The sequence below is a fragment of the Cucurbita moschata genome, unplaced genomic scaffold (genome assembly GCF_002738365.1).
Source record: "Cucurbita moschata cultivar Rifu unplaced genomic scaffold, Cmos_1.0 Cmo_Scf00199, whole genome shotgun sequence".
Lineage (NCBI taxonomy): Eukaryota > Viridiplantae > Streptophyta > Magnoliopsida > Cucurbitales > Cucurbitaceae > Cucurbita > Cucurbita moschata.
In genome coordinates this window covers 17,834-38,817 of record NW_019268715.1, presented here as the reverse complement: position 1 = coordinate 38,817, position 20,984 = coordinate 17,834, and the positions used below count along the sequence as shown (strand labels likewise).

The window sequence follows — 20,984 nt, the reverse complement described above, 5'->3', positions numbered from 1 at the left end:
AAGGGCAAGCCCTTTGCTTGGACTCTAGCTTGTGAACAAAGTTTTCAAGAACTCAAGAAGAGGTTGGTAACCGCACCAGTCCTTATAGTTCCAGACGGGTCAGGTAATCTCGCGGTGTACAGTGATGCATCAGAGAAAGGTTTGGGATGTGTGCTCATGCAGAATGGTAAGGTGATAGCGTATGCTTCTCGACAACTGAAGGAATATGAACGAAACTACCCAACGCATGACCTCGAGTTAGCAGCGGTAGTATTTGCTCTAAAAACGTGGCGGTATTACCTGTATGGGAAAAAAGTACAAGTCTTCACCGATCATAAGAGCCTCAAGTACTTATTCACGCAGAAGGAGCTCAATATGAGACAAAGGCGATGGTTGGAACTGGTAAAGGATTATGACATAGAGATCTTGTACCATCCAGGCAAAGCCAACGTGGTAGCTGATGCATTGAGCAGGAAGGCCGTGCATACTTCTGCGATGATCACCACACAGAAAAGACTACAAGATGTGATGAAGAGGGCTGGGATAGACGTGGTGGTTAAAGGTGGTAATGTTCAGATAGCACAGTTAACCATACAGCCCACCCTACGAAAGAAAATTATCGACGCTCAGAGGTCTGACGAACACCTTAGTAAAGTGTGCAGTCAGACTGAGACAAAGAGGCCAGTAAGGTATTCTATCTCCTCAAACGGGGGTTTGCTATGTCAAAACCGCCTGTGCGTTCCCCGAGACGAGGGAATCTTAAAAGATATTATGACTGAAGCCCATGATACATCTTATGTGTTCCACCCTGGAAGTACGAAGATGTATCAGGATCTGAAAAGATATTATTGGTGGTTCGGAATGAAGAGAGACATAGCACATTTTGTAAGCCGTTGCTTGACCTACCAGCAGGTGAAGGCCTCGAGGTAGCGCCTAGCAGGATTGCTACAGCCCCTAAACGTTCCTCAGTGGAAATGGGAAACAGTCTGTATGGATTTTATCTCGAGTTTGCCAAAGACAAAGCAGGGTTTCAACGTCATCTGGGTAATTATAGACAGACTGACTAAGACGGCTCGCTTCATTCCAGGAAAGTCCACATATCGAGGGGATCGGTGGGCTCAATTATATGTCAAGGAAATAGTACGCCTGCACTGGGTACCAGTGTCCATAGTATTAGACCGGGACACCAGGTTCACCTCTCAGTTCTGGAGGAGTCTTTAGAGGGCACTAGGAACTTAGTTGAGGTTCAGTACAGCGTTTCATCCTCAAACGGACGGACAAACCGAAAGGCTGAACCAGGTTTTAGAGGACATGTTGCGAGCCTGCTCCTTAGATTTCTCTGGGTGTTGGGACGAACATCTACCTTTAATGGAGTTTGCCTACAACAATAGTTATCAAGCGGCCATTCAGATGACCCCCTTTGAGGCACTGTATGGGCATAGGTGTCAAACACCGGTGTTTTGGGAAGAGATAGGCTCGCAGCAACTATTGGGACCAGAGTTGGTTAAGGTCACCAACGCAGCGATGCAGAAAATTAAGAAAAGGATACTCACCGCACAGAGTCGACAGAAAAGCTATGCAGATGTGCGTAGAAGGGACCTCGAATTTGAGGTGGGTGACCACGTGTTCCTTAAGGTAGCCCCTATGAGGGGGGTGTTGAGGTTCGGAAAGAAAGGAAAATTGAGCCCAAGGTTCATAGGCCCCTTCGAGATTCTAGAAAGAGTTGGGGCTGTGGCTTACAGAATTGCCCTACCACCGAACCTTGCCGCTGTGCACAATGTGTTCCACGTATCCATGCTGCGGAAGTATACTCCAGACCCTACTCATGTAATCGAGCATGAGATGCTTCCTCTTCGAGAAGATCTGTCTTACGAGGAGAAGCCTAGCAGAATTTTGGCTCGAGACACTAGGCGGTTGCGTAACAAAGATATTCCCTTGGTAAAGGTCTCATGGGATAACCATCGTGAGGAAGAGGCAACCTGGGAACGAGAAGAAGATGTGAGGAAAGCTTATCCCGAACTCTTCCAAGAGATAGCTACTTTCAGGGACGAAAGTTCCTAAGGAGGGGAGAATTTGTAACACAAGAAAAAAAAATGTCATTTTGCCCCTTCAGCCCTAATAGGGGTCCAAGGAGAACCCCGTCAGATCCCCTGCAAAAGAAAGAAGGAGATAGAGAGAAACTGGAGAGAAGTCAGCTGGGAAGATTAATGAACCACCGTCGGAATCCATCCTTAGACGAGACTCGTACAAGGATTGAGAGGCTAGCAAGGCTGACGCTCCTTCAGGACCCAAGAATATTTCGCGAGGTAAGGTTTCTGAACGACATTTCTCAAATCTGAGTCTTTCCTACGTGAATCGATCCTAAAATGCTGAAATCTTCACCTAGGAATAACTCACGCACGGTCTGTGAAGAAGTTTGGTCGAGACCTCAACCCAAAGGTAGAGATCCGAGAGTTGTCCGAGAACGGTTAGCGAACTTCCGAAGTTCTTAACTCGTTCGGTAGTCAAGCAAAAAATTATAAAAAAGAATACTAGGACGTAGCCCGTAACACGATCTAGAACATTGCCAAAGGAATCATATCGATCCGATCTACGGATCGAAAGATATGAAAATCGAAAAAGAGGTTTGTGTTTCAGTTTTTAGAGGACAGAGAAGAAAGAAGAAAAAAAATGGGGCGGACGGCGAGCGGCGGAGGGCGGCGACAGGTGCCGGACACGCGTTGACCATCGGATGGACCAACGCAGCACCAGCAAGGCGTCGACACATGTCGCCTGCAAGTCGGGCCAACCGCAAACGCGAGCCGACCGGACCGGCCGACCCGCGACTACGCGGAAGCGGGCACGTGTGGCAGGCACGCGTGCAGCCTGCGACTGGCGCCTTCCCGCGTGCGTGACCATGCACTCCAAGCGCGCGTGGAACGACCAATTTCGCCCAGTTGTTTTCTGTTTGCTCGATTTTTGTCTCGGTACCAGTTCTAATATTGTTCTTACGTGAATAGGGACCTAATTTAAAGAAATCAGTATTTTTGGACACCTCACGGGCAAAGAAACGCTAGCAAAAAGGGCACGCGTCAACCAGGTAAGTCACCACCCGGTATTTAGGAAGAAATACTTGTAGGATTCGCTTGGATTGCATGCATGTTAGTAGTTTTGCTTCAGGTTAGCTCTCCATGTAAATTATTAGTCAGATTAATTGTTATAATTGTATTGGGTGAATTACATGAGTGTTGCTGTATGCTTTAAGCTTCCGCCGTATGTATGCATGCATTTAATTTATGTTAGAATTGTGTATACCGTGTTCCGGGTGCTTGATGGACGAATTTGCCCCATTGAGCGTGAACTTCGTGCTCTGGGTGCTTGATGGAGGTCATCGCCCCGTTGAGCCGGTATGCCTAGTTTGCATGAATTACATACTATGATGTTAGAAGAAGGTTGCATGTACACTCTGTTAATTGGTAGGGCCCATTTCTATGATAGGCTTAGGGGATTACTGTTAGTAGCGATATGTAGCTCCAGCCAGACTTCATTTTCCCCTAGGAACTTAGCGGTTTACCACGGCAACAAGATATCTCGGAGTGTTCATAGATTGCTAGCGTGAGAACGATATCTGTAGCTTCGTGGGAGGACCAAGGGTCTCTGATCAGTCCTTACTGCTCTTAGCCATTTCGCATGGGAAATGTGTTCCCACGTTGTACAGCCCATTAGCAGCATGGGAACGGGTTGGGTCGCGCCCCCCCTAGGGTGACTATATGGGCGTAGGGGTATTCAGCACATACCTAGGCTAGGTACCATGTAGTCCCAGATAGCCATGTAGAGGTAGCGCCTCATAGAGAGATACCGATCATATAAGCTTGGCGTAAGGAACCTCTAGGCATTCAATGAAAGGACGATGAACCGGTGAAACCCAAGGGGCAAGCCTCAAGGGACTAAGATTAGAACCAGATGTCCTAGAACCGAATTAGGAAACCGTGGGAACCTGTTAAATTAGGATGCGAAGAGAGCCTACAAGTAGGTGGCTTACTGAGTATAATTTTTATACTCATTCCTTTTTACCTTTCTTTTTCAGGTACCGGTCGAGGTGGAGGAGCGCTCGGGAGCTATGCGGTCACAGAGGGGGTCGTTCTGGAGCATCAGTCCCTTTTCGGTCTTTCACTGTCTTTTGTATTTTTCTTCATAATTGTATTTTTCTTCATTTTATATTTGCAATTCCTTTTGTAATAATTTCAAAACAAAACTTCTCTCTGTTGTTTTAATTCAATTGTATTTTTCTTCATTTTAAATTTGCAATTTCTTTTGTAATAATTTCAAAACAAAACTTCTCTCTCTTGTTTTAATTTAATGGTATTTTTATGTTTTTACTTTACTTTACTTTTCTTTTATTTTTCTTTTTGTTTGTTTTCGATTTTGTCTTTTTAGTCACGATTCGGTTTTTCGAAGCCTAAAAAATCCGGTCATGACACACACTCCCTGGATTCGGCTCGTCGAGCTAGCACTCGCTAACGAGTTCTTGTTGAATACCATAGAGTGAAAGGGTCTCCATAACATCATAACGCACATAAATATCAAAAATCATAAGTCGTAATGTAAGTATCCCGATGCACGTGACACACTAATATGCATGAGTTCCACGTAGCATAATCTATGATATAAGACAAACCTCCATTTATCTATAACATAATAAATCGGTGAATTATGCTTTCATAATTCTTGTACGTTCAATAGTATGTAACATAACTTTCATGGCATGGTCTATGGAGGTTTATACATCATAGATTTTCGATAACATATAACCCTTATACAACACTACATAATCACAAAATAGAATAGCTTATCAGAGCATAACGTCACATAACATGACATAAGTTACTAAATGGCAGGCGTCATCATACATACTACAATTCGTCAAACTGAGTCAATAGTAGAACCAATTACTTATTTGGTCTAGGTTGGAGTTACTAATTATTCTTGGTACTAGCTTGAATCTGCTCCTCAATGATCAATTCAACTTTAAATCTATAATCTTTGTTTATAAACCATACTTCTTTCAGATGCTACTTAAAATGCGGTACAAAATATATGAGATTGAGATGCTGGAAGAGGATCTAAAGAAGTTCCAAGACTCTAGCATAAACCGTTTTCTAGATCTTTTGAAATGAACAACCTTAGCATTCAAGGGCATGTTGTGGAATTGACCTGCACCCTCACGAGATGTCCAATTATACAAGGTGCTCGGTATGAAAAGTACCTAAATGCCATTAATTTCTTCTGTGAAGTTTTCTGCTTGCTAAATTTCCATGCATCAAAAGAACGATTTGAACGCACAACCCATGCAAGAGCAAATTGATCTCCAAGCATTTGTTATGTTTTCATGAATTTTAAACGGTATATCTTCAATAATTTCGGAGGAAAGCCTTAGCCCTTAAAGTTCCATCTCAAATACCTCTCACAGCCATAAATTCTGAATTCAAAGGTTGTGTTTGTTGTACCAAAATTCCATAACAAAATGATACGATACCAATTGTTGTAACAGAAACAGAAATCTACGTAATGCTGGCAACCACCTCTGTCAACATATTGATATGATCATTAGGAGTTATAATATGGCAAAATTTGTTGAAAGCAATGTGGCATCCTCCAACATGGAGATGGAAGAGGAAGGTACTACATGTCCTACAGTGCATAAGAGTGCAACTCTAGATCTACAGTGGAGTGATCTATAGTTAGTGTATGGAAATTGATTAATTAAAGAGTTTAATTAATTAATTAATTTTGTATCATTGGAACTTATAATATGTAGGTCCATAAGGTCTTCTTGCTAGCTCATAGTAACGCGCTAAAAGGTTCAATTTATTTGAAAGAAAGTTTGAAGTGTTCAAATTGATATTTAATATAGCATATATATTAAATATAAAAGAGAAAATAAATGTAATTTGAAATGTCAAATTAGTATTAATATATTAGATATATTAAATAAATAGAGAAAATATATTTAATTAGAAGGGTTCAGATTAATACTTAATATATTAGATATGTTAAATATAAATGGAGAAAAAGATATTAATTTGACCATTTGAATGGTGAAATTAATATTTAATATATTAGATATATTAATAGAAAAATATATTTATTGTATTAGATACAATTAAATATTAAATCAATTAATGTATTTTGATATATTAAATAAAAATATATTTGAAATTTGAATGAGATTCAAATTAATTAAGTATATATTAGGATATCTTATAATATCTAAATATGATTTGTATGAGGTATTATATCTTAATATATTAAATATGCAAATATATCATTTGGCAAATATTCTCCAAGAGTCCCTATAAATAGGACCCTCGGGTTGAGCCAAAGACACACAATCTCTCCCACTTTTTCTGGAGAATGAAATTACATCTCCAGAAAATTCTCGAAACAAATTTGTTTATGATCGTTGGGGACGATGGGAGATCATATTGAAGATGAAAATGCGGATCGTTGATGCAGGATGCTCAAACCATATGACTGGCGATCAGAGAAAATTGCAAGACAAGAAAGAGTACAAAGGAAGTCGTAAGGAAAGCACAACAAATAACACAGTTGTCAATTGCTAAAATCGGTAATACGACAATCATGCCTGGCAATAAATCTAATACAGTGTTACATAATGTTTATCATGTACCAGGTACAAAGAAAAACTTGTTGTCAGTGACACAACTAACAACATCAGGAAACTACGTCTTGTTTGGGTCAGAAGATGTGAAAGTCTATAAAGATGTTAAGATAATAGGAAAGCTGACAATAGAAGGGCGAAGAGTGGAGTCCATTTACGTCCTATCTGCAGAGTCTGCCTATGTTGACAACACCCGTACGAATGAGACAACAGATCTATGGCATGCAAGATTGGAACATGTTGGCTACCACAAGTTGAAGCTGATTATGGAGAAATTCATGCTCAAAGTTCTAACTCAACTTGAAGTCAAAGTGGACGTTGTTTGCGCTGGATGTGAATATGGTAAAACTCATCAATTACCATACAAAGAGCCAAAATTCAAAGCAACGAAACCATTAGAGTTAATTCACTTTGATTTGTTCGGTCCAGTCAAACAAGCATCGATCAGTGGAATGCGGTATATAGTGACGTTCATTGACGACTACTCAAGATATTGGTGGATTTTCTTTAAGAACGAAAAGTCTGACACGTTTTCAAAATTTCAAGAATTCAAGATGATGATCGAAGGAGAAGTAGGAGTGAAGATTTGTTGCTTACGTTCAGACAATGGCGGAGAATACACGTCAGATGAGTTTGATCAATATTTACACGAGTGTGGGATACGACGTCAGTTTACATGTGCCAACATGCCACAACAACATGGTGAAGCAGAAAGAAAGAATCGGCAACTTGCAGAAATTTGTTGAAGTATGTTACACGCAAAGAATGATCTACGAAAATTTTGGGTTGAAGCTATGCAAACTGCTGCCCATGTGATCAACAAGCTTCCCCAACCAAGGCTAGGATTCGTCTCACCATTTGAGATACTATGGCATATGAAACCTACAATCAGCTACTTCCAAGTATTTGTGTCTGACCACCTACGTAGCAAGTTTGATAAGAAAGTAGTCAAGTGTATATTTGTTGGATATGACAATCAAAGGAAAGGGTGGAAGTGATGTGATCCAACAAGTGAAAAATACTATACATCAAGAGATGTAGTTTTCGATGAAGCATCTTCATGGTGATCCTCGAAGAAGAAAGTCTAACCAGATTCAAACAACGTCGAAGAAATTCTTCAACAGAAGATGGGGGAGCAAACTATGCACACTCAACCAAATATTGATGCGCATAATGGCCTAAGCGACATTGATGTTGATGACCAAGAAGTGACTCAATCAAACAAATTTTATGAAAAGGAAACGACACATCAACAACTTAGGCGATAAAAAAGAATCCAAAAGCCAAATCTTAAGTATGCCAATGTAACTATTGTAGAAGACGAAATCAATGAACCAGAGACATATGAAGAAACATCACAAAACTCGGTTTGGCATAAAGCGATGGAGGAAGACATTATAACCTTGGAGAAGAATCAAACTTGGGAACTAGTGCCAAAACTAGGAGATGTAAAACTCATCTCTTGCAAGTGGATCTACAAAATAAAGCGTCGACCGGATGGATCAATCGAGAGATACAAGGCACGAATCGTAGCTCGAGGGTTTTCTAAAAAATATGGACTAGACTATGATGAAACATTCAGTCTAGTGGTAAAGATCACTACCGTATGAGTTTCTGCTAGCACTCGCGACAAGTAAAGATAGGAAACTGTGGCAAACGGATGTGAATAATGCATCTTGCACGGAGCATTAGATAGGGAGATTTATATGAACCAACCAATGGGATTTGAGAATGCAGCTAATCCTAATCACGTATGCAAGCTTAAAAAAAGCTCTTTACGGATTGAAGCAAGCACCAAGAGCTTGGTATGGTAAGATTGCTGAATTTCTTACCCAAAGTGGTTATTCAGTTGCGCATGCAGCTTCAAGCGTGTTCATCAAAGAAAGAGAAGGAAAATTGGCAATTGTGTTGGTCTATGTGGACGATTTGATTATCACCGGGGACGACGAAAGTGAAATTTATCAAACAAGAGAAAATCTATCAGTACGCTTAAGATGAAAGAGCTAGGAGAGCTTAAACACTTCTTGGGCTTAGAAGTTGATCGCACAGATGAAGGATTGTTTCTATGCCAAAAAAAGTATACAAGAGATATGCTTCAGAAGTTCAACATGTTTGAGTACAAGCAAGTTTTAACACCGATAGAGACGAATGCCAAGATTTTTGCACATGGAGGTGTTACTATAACACGTATGGAAGCAATTTGGATCTTAGGCACTCTAAGTACATCAATTATAGTAAATTAGCTAGCATGTTCAAAAGCATTAAAACTCAATGAGTTTGAATACTAACCTTTTGTAGTTCAAATTTCTTTTTGCTCACGAACCGGTTTCGAACCAACACTAGTTTCTTCCCTACTATTCTCCAACCTTAGAGCGGGATTGTGGAATTCGGTGAGTAACTAAACTTGATAGGAATTTAGTACATGTAAAGAGAGTGTTGAGAGATTTTCTCAAAGTTTTTCAAGACGAATTTTCATGTACCTTGATCACTCTATTTATAGAGTCATATTTGCATGTTCATGCAAATTTGAGATTACCAAATTTTGACCCTCAAAATTCCGCTCAAATTTGTGGAATTATGTGGCAAGCATGAAAGTTTGAGTTGACCAAATTTTGACACTCAAAATTCCACTCAAATTTATGGGGTTTATTTGGCAAACATGCATGTTTGGTTAAACCAAATTTTGACACTCAAAATTTTACTCAAATTTGTGGGATTGTGTGGCAAACATGCAAGCTCGTTAAACCACACTCAATATTCCACTGACTCAAACATGGATTTTTCCATTAGGTGAAGTCAACATTTTGACTTTCTTTATTTTAATTCAACAATTAATTTAAATAATTCATTTCAAATTAAATTAACATTAAATGATTAATTAAATAATTTAAGTAATATTTAACCTTAAATCAAATGCCAATACCAATCAATTCCCGCACATATTGATTATGAATCCCTATTCATAATTAAAATATGTAAGCCTTATTTAAATATCTCCAATTCTCTCTTTTTATTTAATTCATAATTAAAACAAAATGCGCCTATATATTTAGCGTATATTCCATAATTTGAATTCGAACACTTCGAACTCTCTCGTCACACTATTCTAAGTTTTAGTCTGATATGAGCTAGCATGTGGACCTAATGGACCTACCGATCATGGGCTCCAACGATTCTAGATTAACCGGCTAAACTCATTAACCTTGTTAACCAACATTCGTTAACTACTAGGACACTCCACTATAGCCTAGTAGTTGCACTCCTCTCACTATAGATATATTTCTGTCCATTTGATACAACCATGATTAGTAAGTCAATCCTTCACAGGTTGTTTGTAACTAGAGCTGGGTCAATTTACCGTTTTACCCCTAAACTTACTTCTTGTTCCTTAAGTCCCACTAATCCTCTAATGAACGATTGGTTTGTGATCCAACCACCAAACTGAATCCCTCTCAGGCCAATGAGAGGGTGGGGCCCCTTGTTCAAGACCTGGAGTTAGTACTTAAGGAAACAACCTCTCTACTATCCCTAAAAGCGGGTAGGAGTGAATTCAATCTTAACACCCTATGTCCCCAGTTATTCACCCAGTCTTACCCCTGAAATGGGAGACTTATTTAGTCAGGGAACTCGGGCCCCTCTCACCCATGCAAATCTAAGGATAATTCTGAATAAACAAGAGTTCATAGTGAACTCAGGATTAAGATCGAGTTACTTAGGTCATCGAATGAAAAAATCAGTCTCAACAGTAAACAACATTATAAAGTGAGAGTGGTTTTCTTCATGGTCCTATCTTATGCAATACTCATTGCATAGGACGCCCCCACTCACATGTCTCCACGTGTACAATTTAGTGATCACAATGTTTATATCATATACAAAAGTGGACCGCATCCATAGTGTCCTCAGAATAAGGTACTCGGCCTTATCCCTGTACTATAGATCATTTTGACTATATACTTGAACTTGATCCACTCTTTTGTCTCTATATGTAGTTCAAGTAATCATACTATAGCTAGAGTGCTATTAGTTTATTGGATTTAGATTAATGATCGTAAAATTCACTTTATTCAATAACAATCTTTACTGAATAATCATCAATAATAACTTTATTGAAAACATAATATGTTTTTGTTTAAAAACTATGAGTTTTAGGACATAAAGCCAACAAACTCCCACTTGGACTTGAGTAGAGAGAAAGATATAAATACAATGAACTAGGGCATCACATACTCATGCATTTTCTCCCACTTGCCCTAGATTACATAACTCTTAGTCCTAGACTCACTAGGTGCCCTTCAAACACTTTAGCCGTGAGGGGCTTTGTAAATGGATCAGCAGTGTTGTTCCATGAAGCTATCTATGTGACGATCACATCTCCTCGTTGCACAATCTCCCTTATGAGATGATATTTGCGCTCAATAAGTTTTCCTCGCTTATGGCTTCTTGGTTCTTTAGAATTTGCAATTGCTCCACTATTATCACAATAAAGAGTGATAAGGCAGATGCATATTTGGAACGACTTTCAAATCAGTTAAGAACTTCCTAAGCCATACTGATTCTTTTGCTACTTCACAAGTAGCAACATACTCAGCCTCCATGGTGGAATCAACAATGCAACCTTGATTTATGTTTTTCCATATTATTTCTCCTCCGTTCAGAGTGAAACAGATCCCGATGTCGATTTCCTCGAATCTATATCGGTTTGAAAATCTAAGTCAGTGTACTTTGTAAGGATCAGATCCTTAGCGCCGTACATTAACATATAGTCCCTCGTTCTCCTAAGATACTTGAGGATATTTTGAACGACAGTCCAATGAGCATGTCCCGGATTGGACTGATATCTGCTGACAATTCTTGCAGCATAGTAGGTAGTCTTATCTACCTAACTTTAACTTGGCCTGATATTTATTATGCAGTTGGAGTCATGAGTCGGTACATGCAAAGTCCAAAGAAGCGTCATTTGGCTCGACGGATCTTGTTATATGTCAAAGGTACAATTGACTGTGGTCTTCTGTACAAAAGAAGCAAAGACTGCAAGTTAGTTGGATATTGTGATGCTGACTATGCAGGAGACCATGATACTCGGATATCAACCACTGGGCATGTGTTCAAGTTTGGTTCGGGAACAATTTCTTGGTGTATCAAAAGACAACCAACAGTATCATTGTCAACTACTGAAGTAGAGTATAGAGCAGCAACTGGAACAGCTCAGGAAAGTACATGGCTGAAACTCTTGATGAAAGATTTGCACCAGAAAATTGACGATCTAATATCACTTCATTGTGACAATCAATCTGCGATTCGCCTAGCAGAAAATCTGGTGGTTCATGCTCGAACAAAGCATGTGGAGGTACACTACCATCTCATTAGAGAGAAAGTCTTGAAGGAAGAAGTCGAGATGCGACAGATCAAGACAGGTGACCAAGTGGCAGACTTGTTTACAAAAAGGCTGAATACGGGCAAACGTGAGAGCTTTCGCTATCAGCTCAACATGGTGCAACGAATGAGGACTAGTGTTGAGGGGCAATGTTAAAATATCATCACTAGCCCAATAATTGTATGAGCTCATATATATATATTTATTTTAGGAAAATGATTTAGGTATGTTTGGAGTAAAAATACTTTCAATTTTAGTAAAATGATTCAGCTATTTTAGGAATAAATATACACAAATTTTTTATAGAGATATTTTAGGAAAAAGGTTGAGATATTTAAGGAATAAATTGTCTCACCTCCATTGTAAATACCCTCCACCCTACCTATGAATTCATCCCAAAAAAATATAAAAAAAGAGTATTCTACCAAGTGCGTTATAATCCCTTTTCAATTTGTGTTAATAAAAAGTGCAAGTATTTTTCCCATAGAATTTTGTTCAACAATATTATTTATTAACTCAATGTCGAAAACTCACCTAGGTTTAATTGGACTTAGAGAAGCAGATCTAAGCTAGTTCCGAGGATAATTTGTAACTCGACGTAGTACAACCAATTAATAACTTCACTACTAGCTTGATTGGATGAATGGTTTGATGCATGAACAACGTGTATGTTGTGCCATGGGGGGACCTATTCTTTTAACATATCACAACATGTCCTTAGATAGTTTTTTAGTTCGGGCAAGATTGGATGTGTAGTACTTCTATACACATAGCCCATGTATGTGAGCATGGACCCACTAGGTAGGCTCACACACCCCCTAGATATGGCTCATCGGGTTAGCACTCGCTTATGAGTTCTTGTTGAATACCACAGAGTGAAAGGGTCTGCATAACATCATAACGCACATAAATATAAAAAATCATAAGTCGTAATGTAAGTATCCCGATGCACATGACACATTAATATGCATGAGTTCCTCGTAGCATAATCTATGATATAAGACAAACCTCCATTTATCTATAACATAGGTGAATTATGCTTTCATAATTCCTGTACGTTCAATAGTATGTAACATAGATTTCATGGCATGGTCTATGGAGGTTTATACATCATAGATTTTCGATAACATATAACCCTTATACAACACTACATGATCACAAAATAGAATAGCTTATCATAGCATAACGTCGCATAACATGACATAAGTTATTAAATGGCACGCGTCATCATACAAGCTACAATTCGTCAGACTGAGTCAATAGTAGAACCAATTACTTATTTGGTCTAGGTTGGAGTTACTAATTATTCTTGGTACTAGCTTGAATCTGCTCCTCAATGATCAATTCAACTTTAAAATCTATCATCTTTGTTTATAAACCATACTTCTTTCAGATGCTACTTAAAATGAGGTACAAAATGTATGAGATTGTGATGCTGGAAGAGGATCTAAAGGAGTTTCAAGACTCTAGCATTGTTTTCTAGATCTTTTGAAATGAACAACCTTAGCATTCAAGGGCATGTTGTGGAATTGACCTGCACCCTCACGAGGTGTCCAATTAGACAAGGTGCCGGTATGAAAAGTACCTAAACGCCATTAATTTCTTCTGTGAAGTTTTCTGCTTTGCTAAATTTCCGTGCATCAAATGAACGATTTGAACGCACAACCCATGCAAGAGCAAATTGATCTCCAAGCATTTGTTATGTTTTCATGAATTTTAAACGGTATATCTTCAATAATTTTGGAGGAAAGCCTTAGCCCTTAAAGTTCCATCTCGAATACCTCTCACAGCCATAAACCCTGAATTCAAAGGTTGTGTTTGTTGTACCCAAATTCCATACAAAATGATACGATACCAATTGTTGTGACAGAAATAGAAATCTACGTAATGCTGGCAACCACCTCTATCAACATATTGATATGATCATTAGGAGTTCCAATTTTAAATAAACGATTCTCCCTTCATTAACAATTTCTTGAACAAAATGAAATTAGACATGAATATACTTGGTTGAAGCATGATGGACTGGGTTCTTGGACAAACAAACATAACCTCGCTATCACAAAAATATGGAAACCACAATTTAGAAATCCGTAAGAAAAATGTCAATTGTGGACCTTAAAACTTATTACCAAACAAATTTCAAACGGTTTGTTGTTTTTTCCAAAAATAAAATGTTAATTTTAGGGTTTATGGCAAAGGGACCTTAATTTTAATTGAAAAGCAAATTCTATATAAAAAGGAAGAAATGGAAGTTTAGAGATCATATTTTATAGAAAATATGATGTCTAATGTGTTTTTGAGGGTCTGTACTCTCATTTTCTTTGGAGTGCACTTTATAGTCTACGAAACGGATGCTAAAAAAGTGGTTGAAGTCGATGTAGACGACACCATTCGAGAAGAGGAATTGACGGACCAAATTGTAAAGCATCCAAAAGGAATATCCATTTCTTCATCTAAATCAAGCCAAAGAACATTATTTCACTTGACCCCTCCTCCACCCGTCGTCCTTAGAATGTTACCGAAAGGCGTACCCATTCCTCCATCTGGGCCGAGTAAAAGGCATAATCACTACCCACTTCCTCTACCGCATACTTCATCTTTCATTTTAAATAAACAATTTAAGATGAATTTTGGAATGTTGCCGAAAGGCGTACCCATTTCTTTGTTTGGGTCAAGTAGAAGGCATAATGACTACCCACCTCCTCCACCGCATGCTTCATCTGTCATTTTAAAAGGTGTACCCATTCCTCCGCCTGGGCCAAGTCAAAGTATTCTACAAAGTGCCTTGTAATCTTTTTTAGATTGGTGTACCATGCATCAGTTGTCTCCCGATAAAATCAACCCTACCTAGGTTTTCATCCCAAGAAATATAAAACAAGAGTATTCTACAAAGTGCCTTGTAATCTCTTTTCGATTTGTGTTAATAAAGAGTGCGAGTGTTTCTCACATAGAATTTTGTTCAACAATATTATGTATTAACTCAATGTCGAAAACTCACCTAGGTTGAATTGGACTTAGAGAAGAAGATCTAAGTTAGTTTCGAGGATAATTTGTAACTCGACATAGTACAACCAATTAATAACTTCACTACTAGCTTGATTGGATGAATAGTTTGATGCATGAACACCGTGTGTGTTGTGAACCTGAACGTGTCGTGCTATGGGGGGACCTATCCTTTTAACATATCATAGCATGGCCTTAGACAGATTTTTAGTTCGGACAATTTTGGATGTGTAGTACTTCTCTGCACATAGCCCATGTATGTGAGTATGGACCCACTAGGTGGGCTCACACACCCCCTAGACCTGGCTCGTCGGGCTAGTACACGCTAACGAGTTCTTGTTGAATACCACAGAGTGAAAGGGTCTGCATAACATCATAACGCACATAAATATCAAAAATCATAAGTCGTAATGTAAGTATCCCGATGCACATGACACACTAATATGCATGAGTTCCTCGTAGCATAATCTATGATATAAGACAAACCTCCATTTATCTATAACATAATAAATCGGTGAATTATGCTTTCATAATTCTTGTACGTTCAATAGTATGTAACATAGCTTTCATGGCATGGTCTATGGAGGTTTATACATCATAGATTTTCGATTCCATATAACCTTTATACAACACTACACGATCAAAAATAGAATAGCTTATCGTAGCATAACGTCGCATAACATGACATAAGTTATTAAATGGCACGCGTCATCATACATACTACAATTCATCAAACCGAGTCAACAGTAGAACCAATTACTTAGTTGGTCTAGGTTGCATAACGTCGCATAACATGACATGACTTATTAAATGGCACGCGTCATCATAAATACTACAATTCATCAAACCGAGTCAATAGTAGAACCAATTACTTAGTTGGTCTAGGTTGGAGTTACTAATTATTCTTGGTACTAGCTTGAATCTGCTCCTCAACGATCAATTCAACTTTAAATCTTTCATCTTTGTTTATAAACCATACTTCCTTGAGATGCTACTTAAAATGAGGTACAACATGTATGAGATTGAGATGCTGGAAGAGGATCTAAAGAAGATCCAAGACTCTAGCATAAACCGTTTTCTGGATCCTTTGAAATGAACAGCCTTAGCATTCAAGGGCATGCGGTGGAATTGACCTGCACCATCAAAAGGTGTCCAATTGTACAAGGTGCACGTTATGGAAAGTACCTAATCACCATTAATTTCTTCTGTGAAGTTTTCTGCTATGCTAAATTTTCTTGCATCAAATGAGCGATTTGAACTCCTAACCCATGCAAGAAAAATTGATCTCCAAGCATTCGTGATGTTTTCATGAATTTTAAACGGTATATCTTCAATAATTTTGGAGGAAAGCCTTGGCCCTTAAAGTTCCATCTTGAATACCTCTCATAGCCATAAACCCTGAATTCAAAGGTTGTGTTTGTTGTACCCAAATGCCATAACTAAAGTGCTATGATACCAATTGTTGTAGTAGAAACAGAAACAAGATCGATCACACTCACACACCTACGAACATAAATTGAACAAATAGAAACAAAGATTTACGTAGTTCAAAAAGAAGAAAGTCTCATACATCCACGAGAAGTAGTCAATCACAATAACTACAGTGTTTACAAGTGTATTCATGAACCAAGTTTTCATGACAATTCTCAACAATCTCCACCTTTAAAGAAGATCTCCAAGCAGATAACCTGCTTTTGCTATCATCAATCAAACCGACTATTTCTTCCGTCCAATCTTGATCAACTCTATGTAATGCTGTCACTTTTCCAATCACCTCTGTCAACATATTCATATGATCATTAGCAATTCCAATTTTAAATAAACGATTGTCCCTTCAATAACAAGTTCTCTAACAAAATGAAATAAGACACGAATATGCTTGGTTCAAGCATGATGAACTTTGTTCTTCGACAAACAAACATCACTCTAGCTATCACAAAAAATCTTTACGTGTTCGTGAGAAATACCCAAGTCATTAACCAAACAATGCATCCAAATGTTTTTTTAAAGGCTTCAATGACCATCATATATGCTTTGGTAGTAAACAATAAAACAGTAGTCTGTAATATTGAAAGCCAATAAACAGGTCCACTAGTCATAGTGAACAAATAACCGGTAGTGGATCGACGCTTATTAATCTCCACAATTCTCTTGGAAACAATTGACATGTCATCAAATTGATGAACAAGCCATTAACGTGCGGTCTTCAAAATATCTATCTTGCTACTGTCGAATCAAATAAAATTTAAAACATAAAAATGTAATATTTTAAATAAATATACTAGAAGTGAAAAATTAACAACACGGAAATCAATTTAATAATTAACACCATTGTTATAAAAAAAACCATAAACAAAAACTAAACATTGAATCAACACATTACTTTTGAAAACTTTGAAACACAATTTAGAAGCTGCAAGAAAAATGCCAATTGTGAACCTAAGAACTTATTACCAAACAAATTTCAAACAATTCTTTTTATTGTTTTCTTCTAACAATAAAATGTTAATTTTAGGGTTTATAGCAAAGGAGGACCTTAATTTTAACCTAAATTAAGAAGCAAATTCTATATGAAAAGAAAAAATGGAAGTTTAGAGAACATATAGAACATATGATGTCAAATAAATCTAATTTGTTTTTTAGAGTGTGTACTCTCATATTCTTTGGATTGCAGTTCATAGTCTACAAAACGGATGCTAAAAAAGTTGTTGTCGATGTAGACGACACCATTCGAGAAGAGGAATTGACAGACCAAATTGTAAAGCATCCAAAAGGAATATCCATTTCTTCATCTAGATCAAGCCAATGAACATTATTTCACTGGATGCCTTCTCCACCCCTGGTCTTTGGAATGTTACCGAAAGGCGTACCCACTCCTCCGTCTGGGCCGAGTCAAAGGACGTCAGACTATCCACCTCCTCCACCGCGTGCATCATCTGTCATTTTAAACAAACAATTTAAGATCAATTTTGGAATATTACCGAAAGGTGTACCCATTCCTCCGTCTGGGCCGAGTCAAAGGACGTCAGACTATCCACCTCCTCCACCGCGTGCATCATCTGTCATTTTAAACAAACAATCTAAGATCAATTTTGGAATGTTATCGAAAGGTGTACCATTCCTCCGTCTGGGCCGAGTCAAACAACGTCAAACTATCCACCTCCTCCACTGCGTGCATCATCTGACATTTTAAGCAAACAATCTAAGATCAATTTTGGAATGTTACCAAAAGGTGTACCCATTCCTCTGTCTGGGCCGAGTCAAAGGACGTCAGACTATCCACCTCCTCCACCGCATGTTCTTTGGCCTAAAATCAACTTTGGAATGTTGCCGAAAGGTGTACCCATTCCTCCGTCTGGGTTGAGCCAAAGAACATCCGACCATCCTCCTCCCACACCACATACTCCTTCCATTACACTACTGATATAATCTAAGATTTATATTGGTTAGAGTGTCGACCTAACAACACACAGGTCTCAGGTTCGAGTAAAAGAAAATGCAAAGTGCGAAAATAAACACATCGTGGGGTCCATCTCGAGCAGATTCTCTCACTCCTCCGCGCCGACGCCGTGATGACGGGCGTCGAGTTGTCGTTGAGCGAGTGATCAGGGAAGACAACGACCGTCGTTGTTCAGTATATCCGATGTTGACAAGGTCCAACTATAACGAGTGGACCTTATTGATGCGCGTCAACCTACAGGTGCAAGGGTTATGGCATGCTGTCGCGAGCCAGAGGAAGGAGAAACGATTGAGTACCGGGAGGATCGGCTGGCGTTCGCCGCCATATTACGATCCGTGCCCCCAGAGATGCTGACATCTCTCTCTACCAAGCGCACTGCGCAACCGGCCTGGGAGAGGATCAAATCCTGTCGGGTCGGTGTACAGCGAGTGCGGGAATCCAACATCGAGCTTCTTCTTCACGATTTCTATCTCGCTAATACTGTCACCGAGTGTGGTGATGCTATTGGCGAGCCTCGTGATCCGCATTGAAAAATCATCGACGGAGGCAGAAATCGTGAAGAAGATGCTGCAGGTCGTCCCCGATCACCTCAAGCAAGTCGCGATTTTAATCGAGACATTGATTGACGTGAACGACCTAACGGTGGAAGAGGTGATCGGAAGACTGCGTAATGTCGAGCAGCGGAAGAAAAATACCATTTCAGCTGTCGACAAGGAGGGTCGTCTACTCCTCACTGAGGAGGAATGGCTTGCACGCCTAAAGCTCCGTGACGACACCGGCGAGAGCAATGGGCCCTCCAGTCGCAAAGGCGGTAAGAAGTCGTGGAAATCTCGCTGGCGCATGCACGGGAAAGAGGCGGATCAAAAGAAGGAGGAGCCGACTGATGACGGGCCAATCGAGTGCTCGTACTATGGGAAGAGAGGTCACCTGAGCAAGAATTGCTGGAACAAGCTCAAGAACAAGGAGACCACCGAGAAGGCCCATGTGGCTCAATCTGAGGAGGACGAGCCGACCCTTTTCATGGTGATTGCATTAGTCCTACCTGACGTCGAACCCGAGGAAGAGCTCCCCAAATCCACAGAGGTAATCGACGACGGCATAACTGCTCCAGTGAGCGTCGAACCCGAGGAAGAGCTCCCCAAATCTACAGAGGTAATCGACGACGGCATAACTGCTCCGGTGAGCGTCGAACTCGAGGAAGAGCTTCCCAAATCCACAGAGGTAATTGACGATGGCATAACTGCTCCGGTGAGCGTCGAACCCGAGGAAGAGCTCCCCAAATCTACAAAGGTAATCGACGACGGCATAACTGCTTCGGTGAACGTCGAACTCGAGGAAGAGCTCCCCAAATCCACAGAGGTAATCGACGACGGCATAACTGCTCCGGTGAGCGTCGAACTCGAGGAAGAGCTCCCCAAATCCACAGAGGTAATTGACGACGGCATAACTGCTCCGGTGAGCGTCGAACCCGAGGAAGAGCTCCAACTATGCATAACAAATGCACCGGATGGGGAGCCAATTCAATTGAAGGAGGAGCGAGTGCTCGCTCGAATCGGTGAAAGAGGCGAGCAGCAGGAGCACCAGCGATGGGTCCTCGACACAGGGGCAACAAACCATATGACCGGGGCCAAGTCTGCATTCTTCGAGCTTGACTCGGGGATTCGCGAGACGGTGAAATTTGACGATGGCTCTGTCGTCGAGATTGAAGGGCACGGCACCATCCTGTTCGTCGGCAAGGGAGGCAATCATCACAAGCTGACCAGCGTCTACTTCATCCCAAGACTCAAGGCTAATATTGTGAGCCTGGGTCAACTCGATAAGGCCGGCTGCAACATTTCCATCAAGCACAAGCTACTTAGGATCTGCGATGATCGACGACGGTTGCTCACGTAAGTTCGGTGCACGGCAAACCGCCTTTACATCCTAAAGCTGGAGATAGAGCAACCAGTCAACCTCTCGGCCAGGTACCGGAAGATGGAAGACCTATTAGGAAGAGGTGAACCACCTGGACTGGCGGCGCGCCAACTCGAAGAAGAGGCGGCCGAACAAGACGTGGAGTCTGGAGGACATGCCGCCAGGGACACCGAGCCATAGGGCTCAAAACGGAGTTCAAACGAAATAAGGTAGATATACCACAGGTTTTAGGACGAGATTGTTAGATAAAACCTGAGTTTTTCCTTATTTAGATTCACACGATTACATTAATTCTTCGTTTGACCATTCGACAAACACGTCGAATGGATTAATGAAGTTTTAGACGCCAATTTTGTAGGAAGTGACACAGATTCAGTTGCCACTCTACAGCCATTTTAGGATAGGTTATATTTAAATAGGAAATCTGTTCAGAAGATTTCACAACCTGATTTTAAGCGGAGCTCAAAATTTCAATCATTCTCTCTCCTTTTCTTGTAGGCATTTTGTTTTTCTTCCAACAACCTCCTGTCGACAATTTCCTCTCACCAAAAAGAAAGGATTTCCTCGCCGATTATCAAAATCCAACA

At 39.9% G+C, this 20,984-nt stretch overlaps 1 long non-coding RNA gene across 1 annotated transcript in view; it reads right to left on the bottom strand.

The window, feature by feature from the left end:
- The window catches only part of LOC111440388, a 21,237-nt gene extending 310 nt beyond the window's left edge, over positions 1–20,927 (bottom strand). The window contains exons 1-2 of the long non-coding RNA XR_002709929.1: positions 20,917–20,927; positions 4,349–4,352 (exon numbers count right to left, since the gene is read on the bottom strand). This is a non-coding gene — a long non-coding RNA (uncharacterized LOC111440388). The remainder of the gene's footprint in view (positions 1–4,348; positions 4,353–20,916) is intronic.
- Positions 20,928–20,984: the final 57 nt, after the last annotated feature.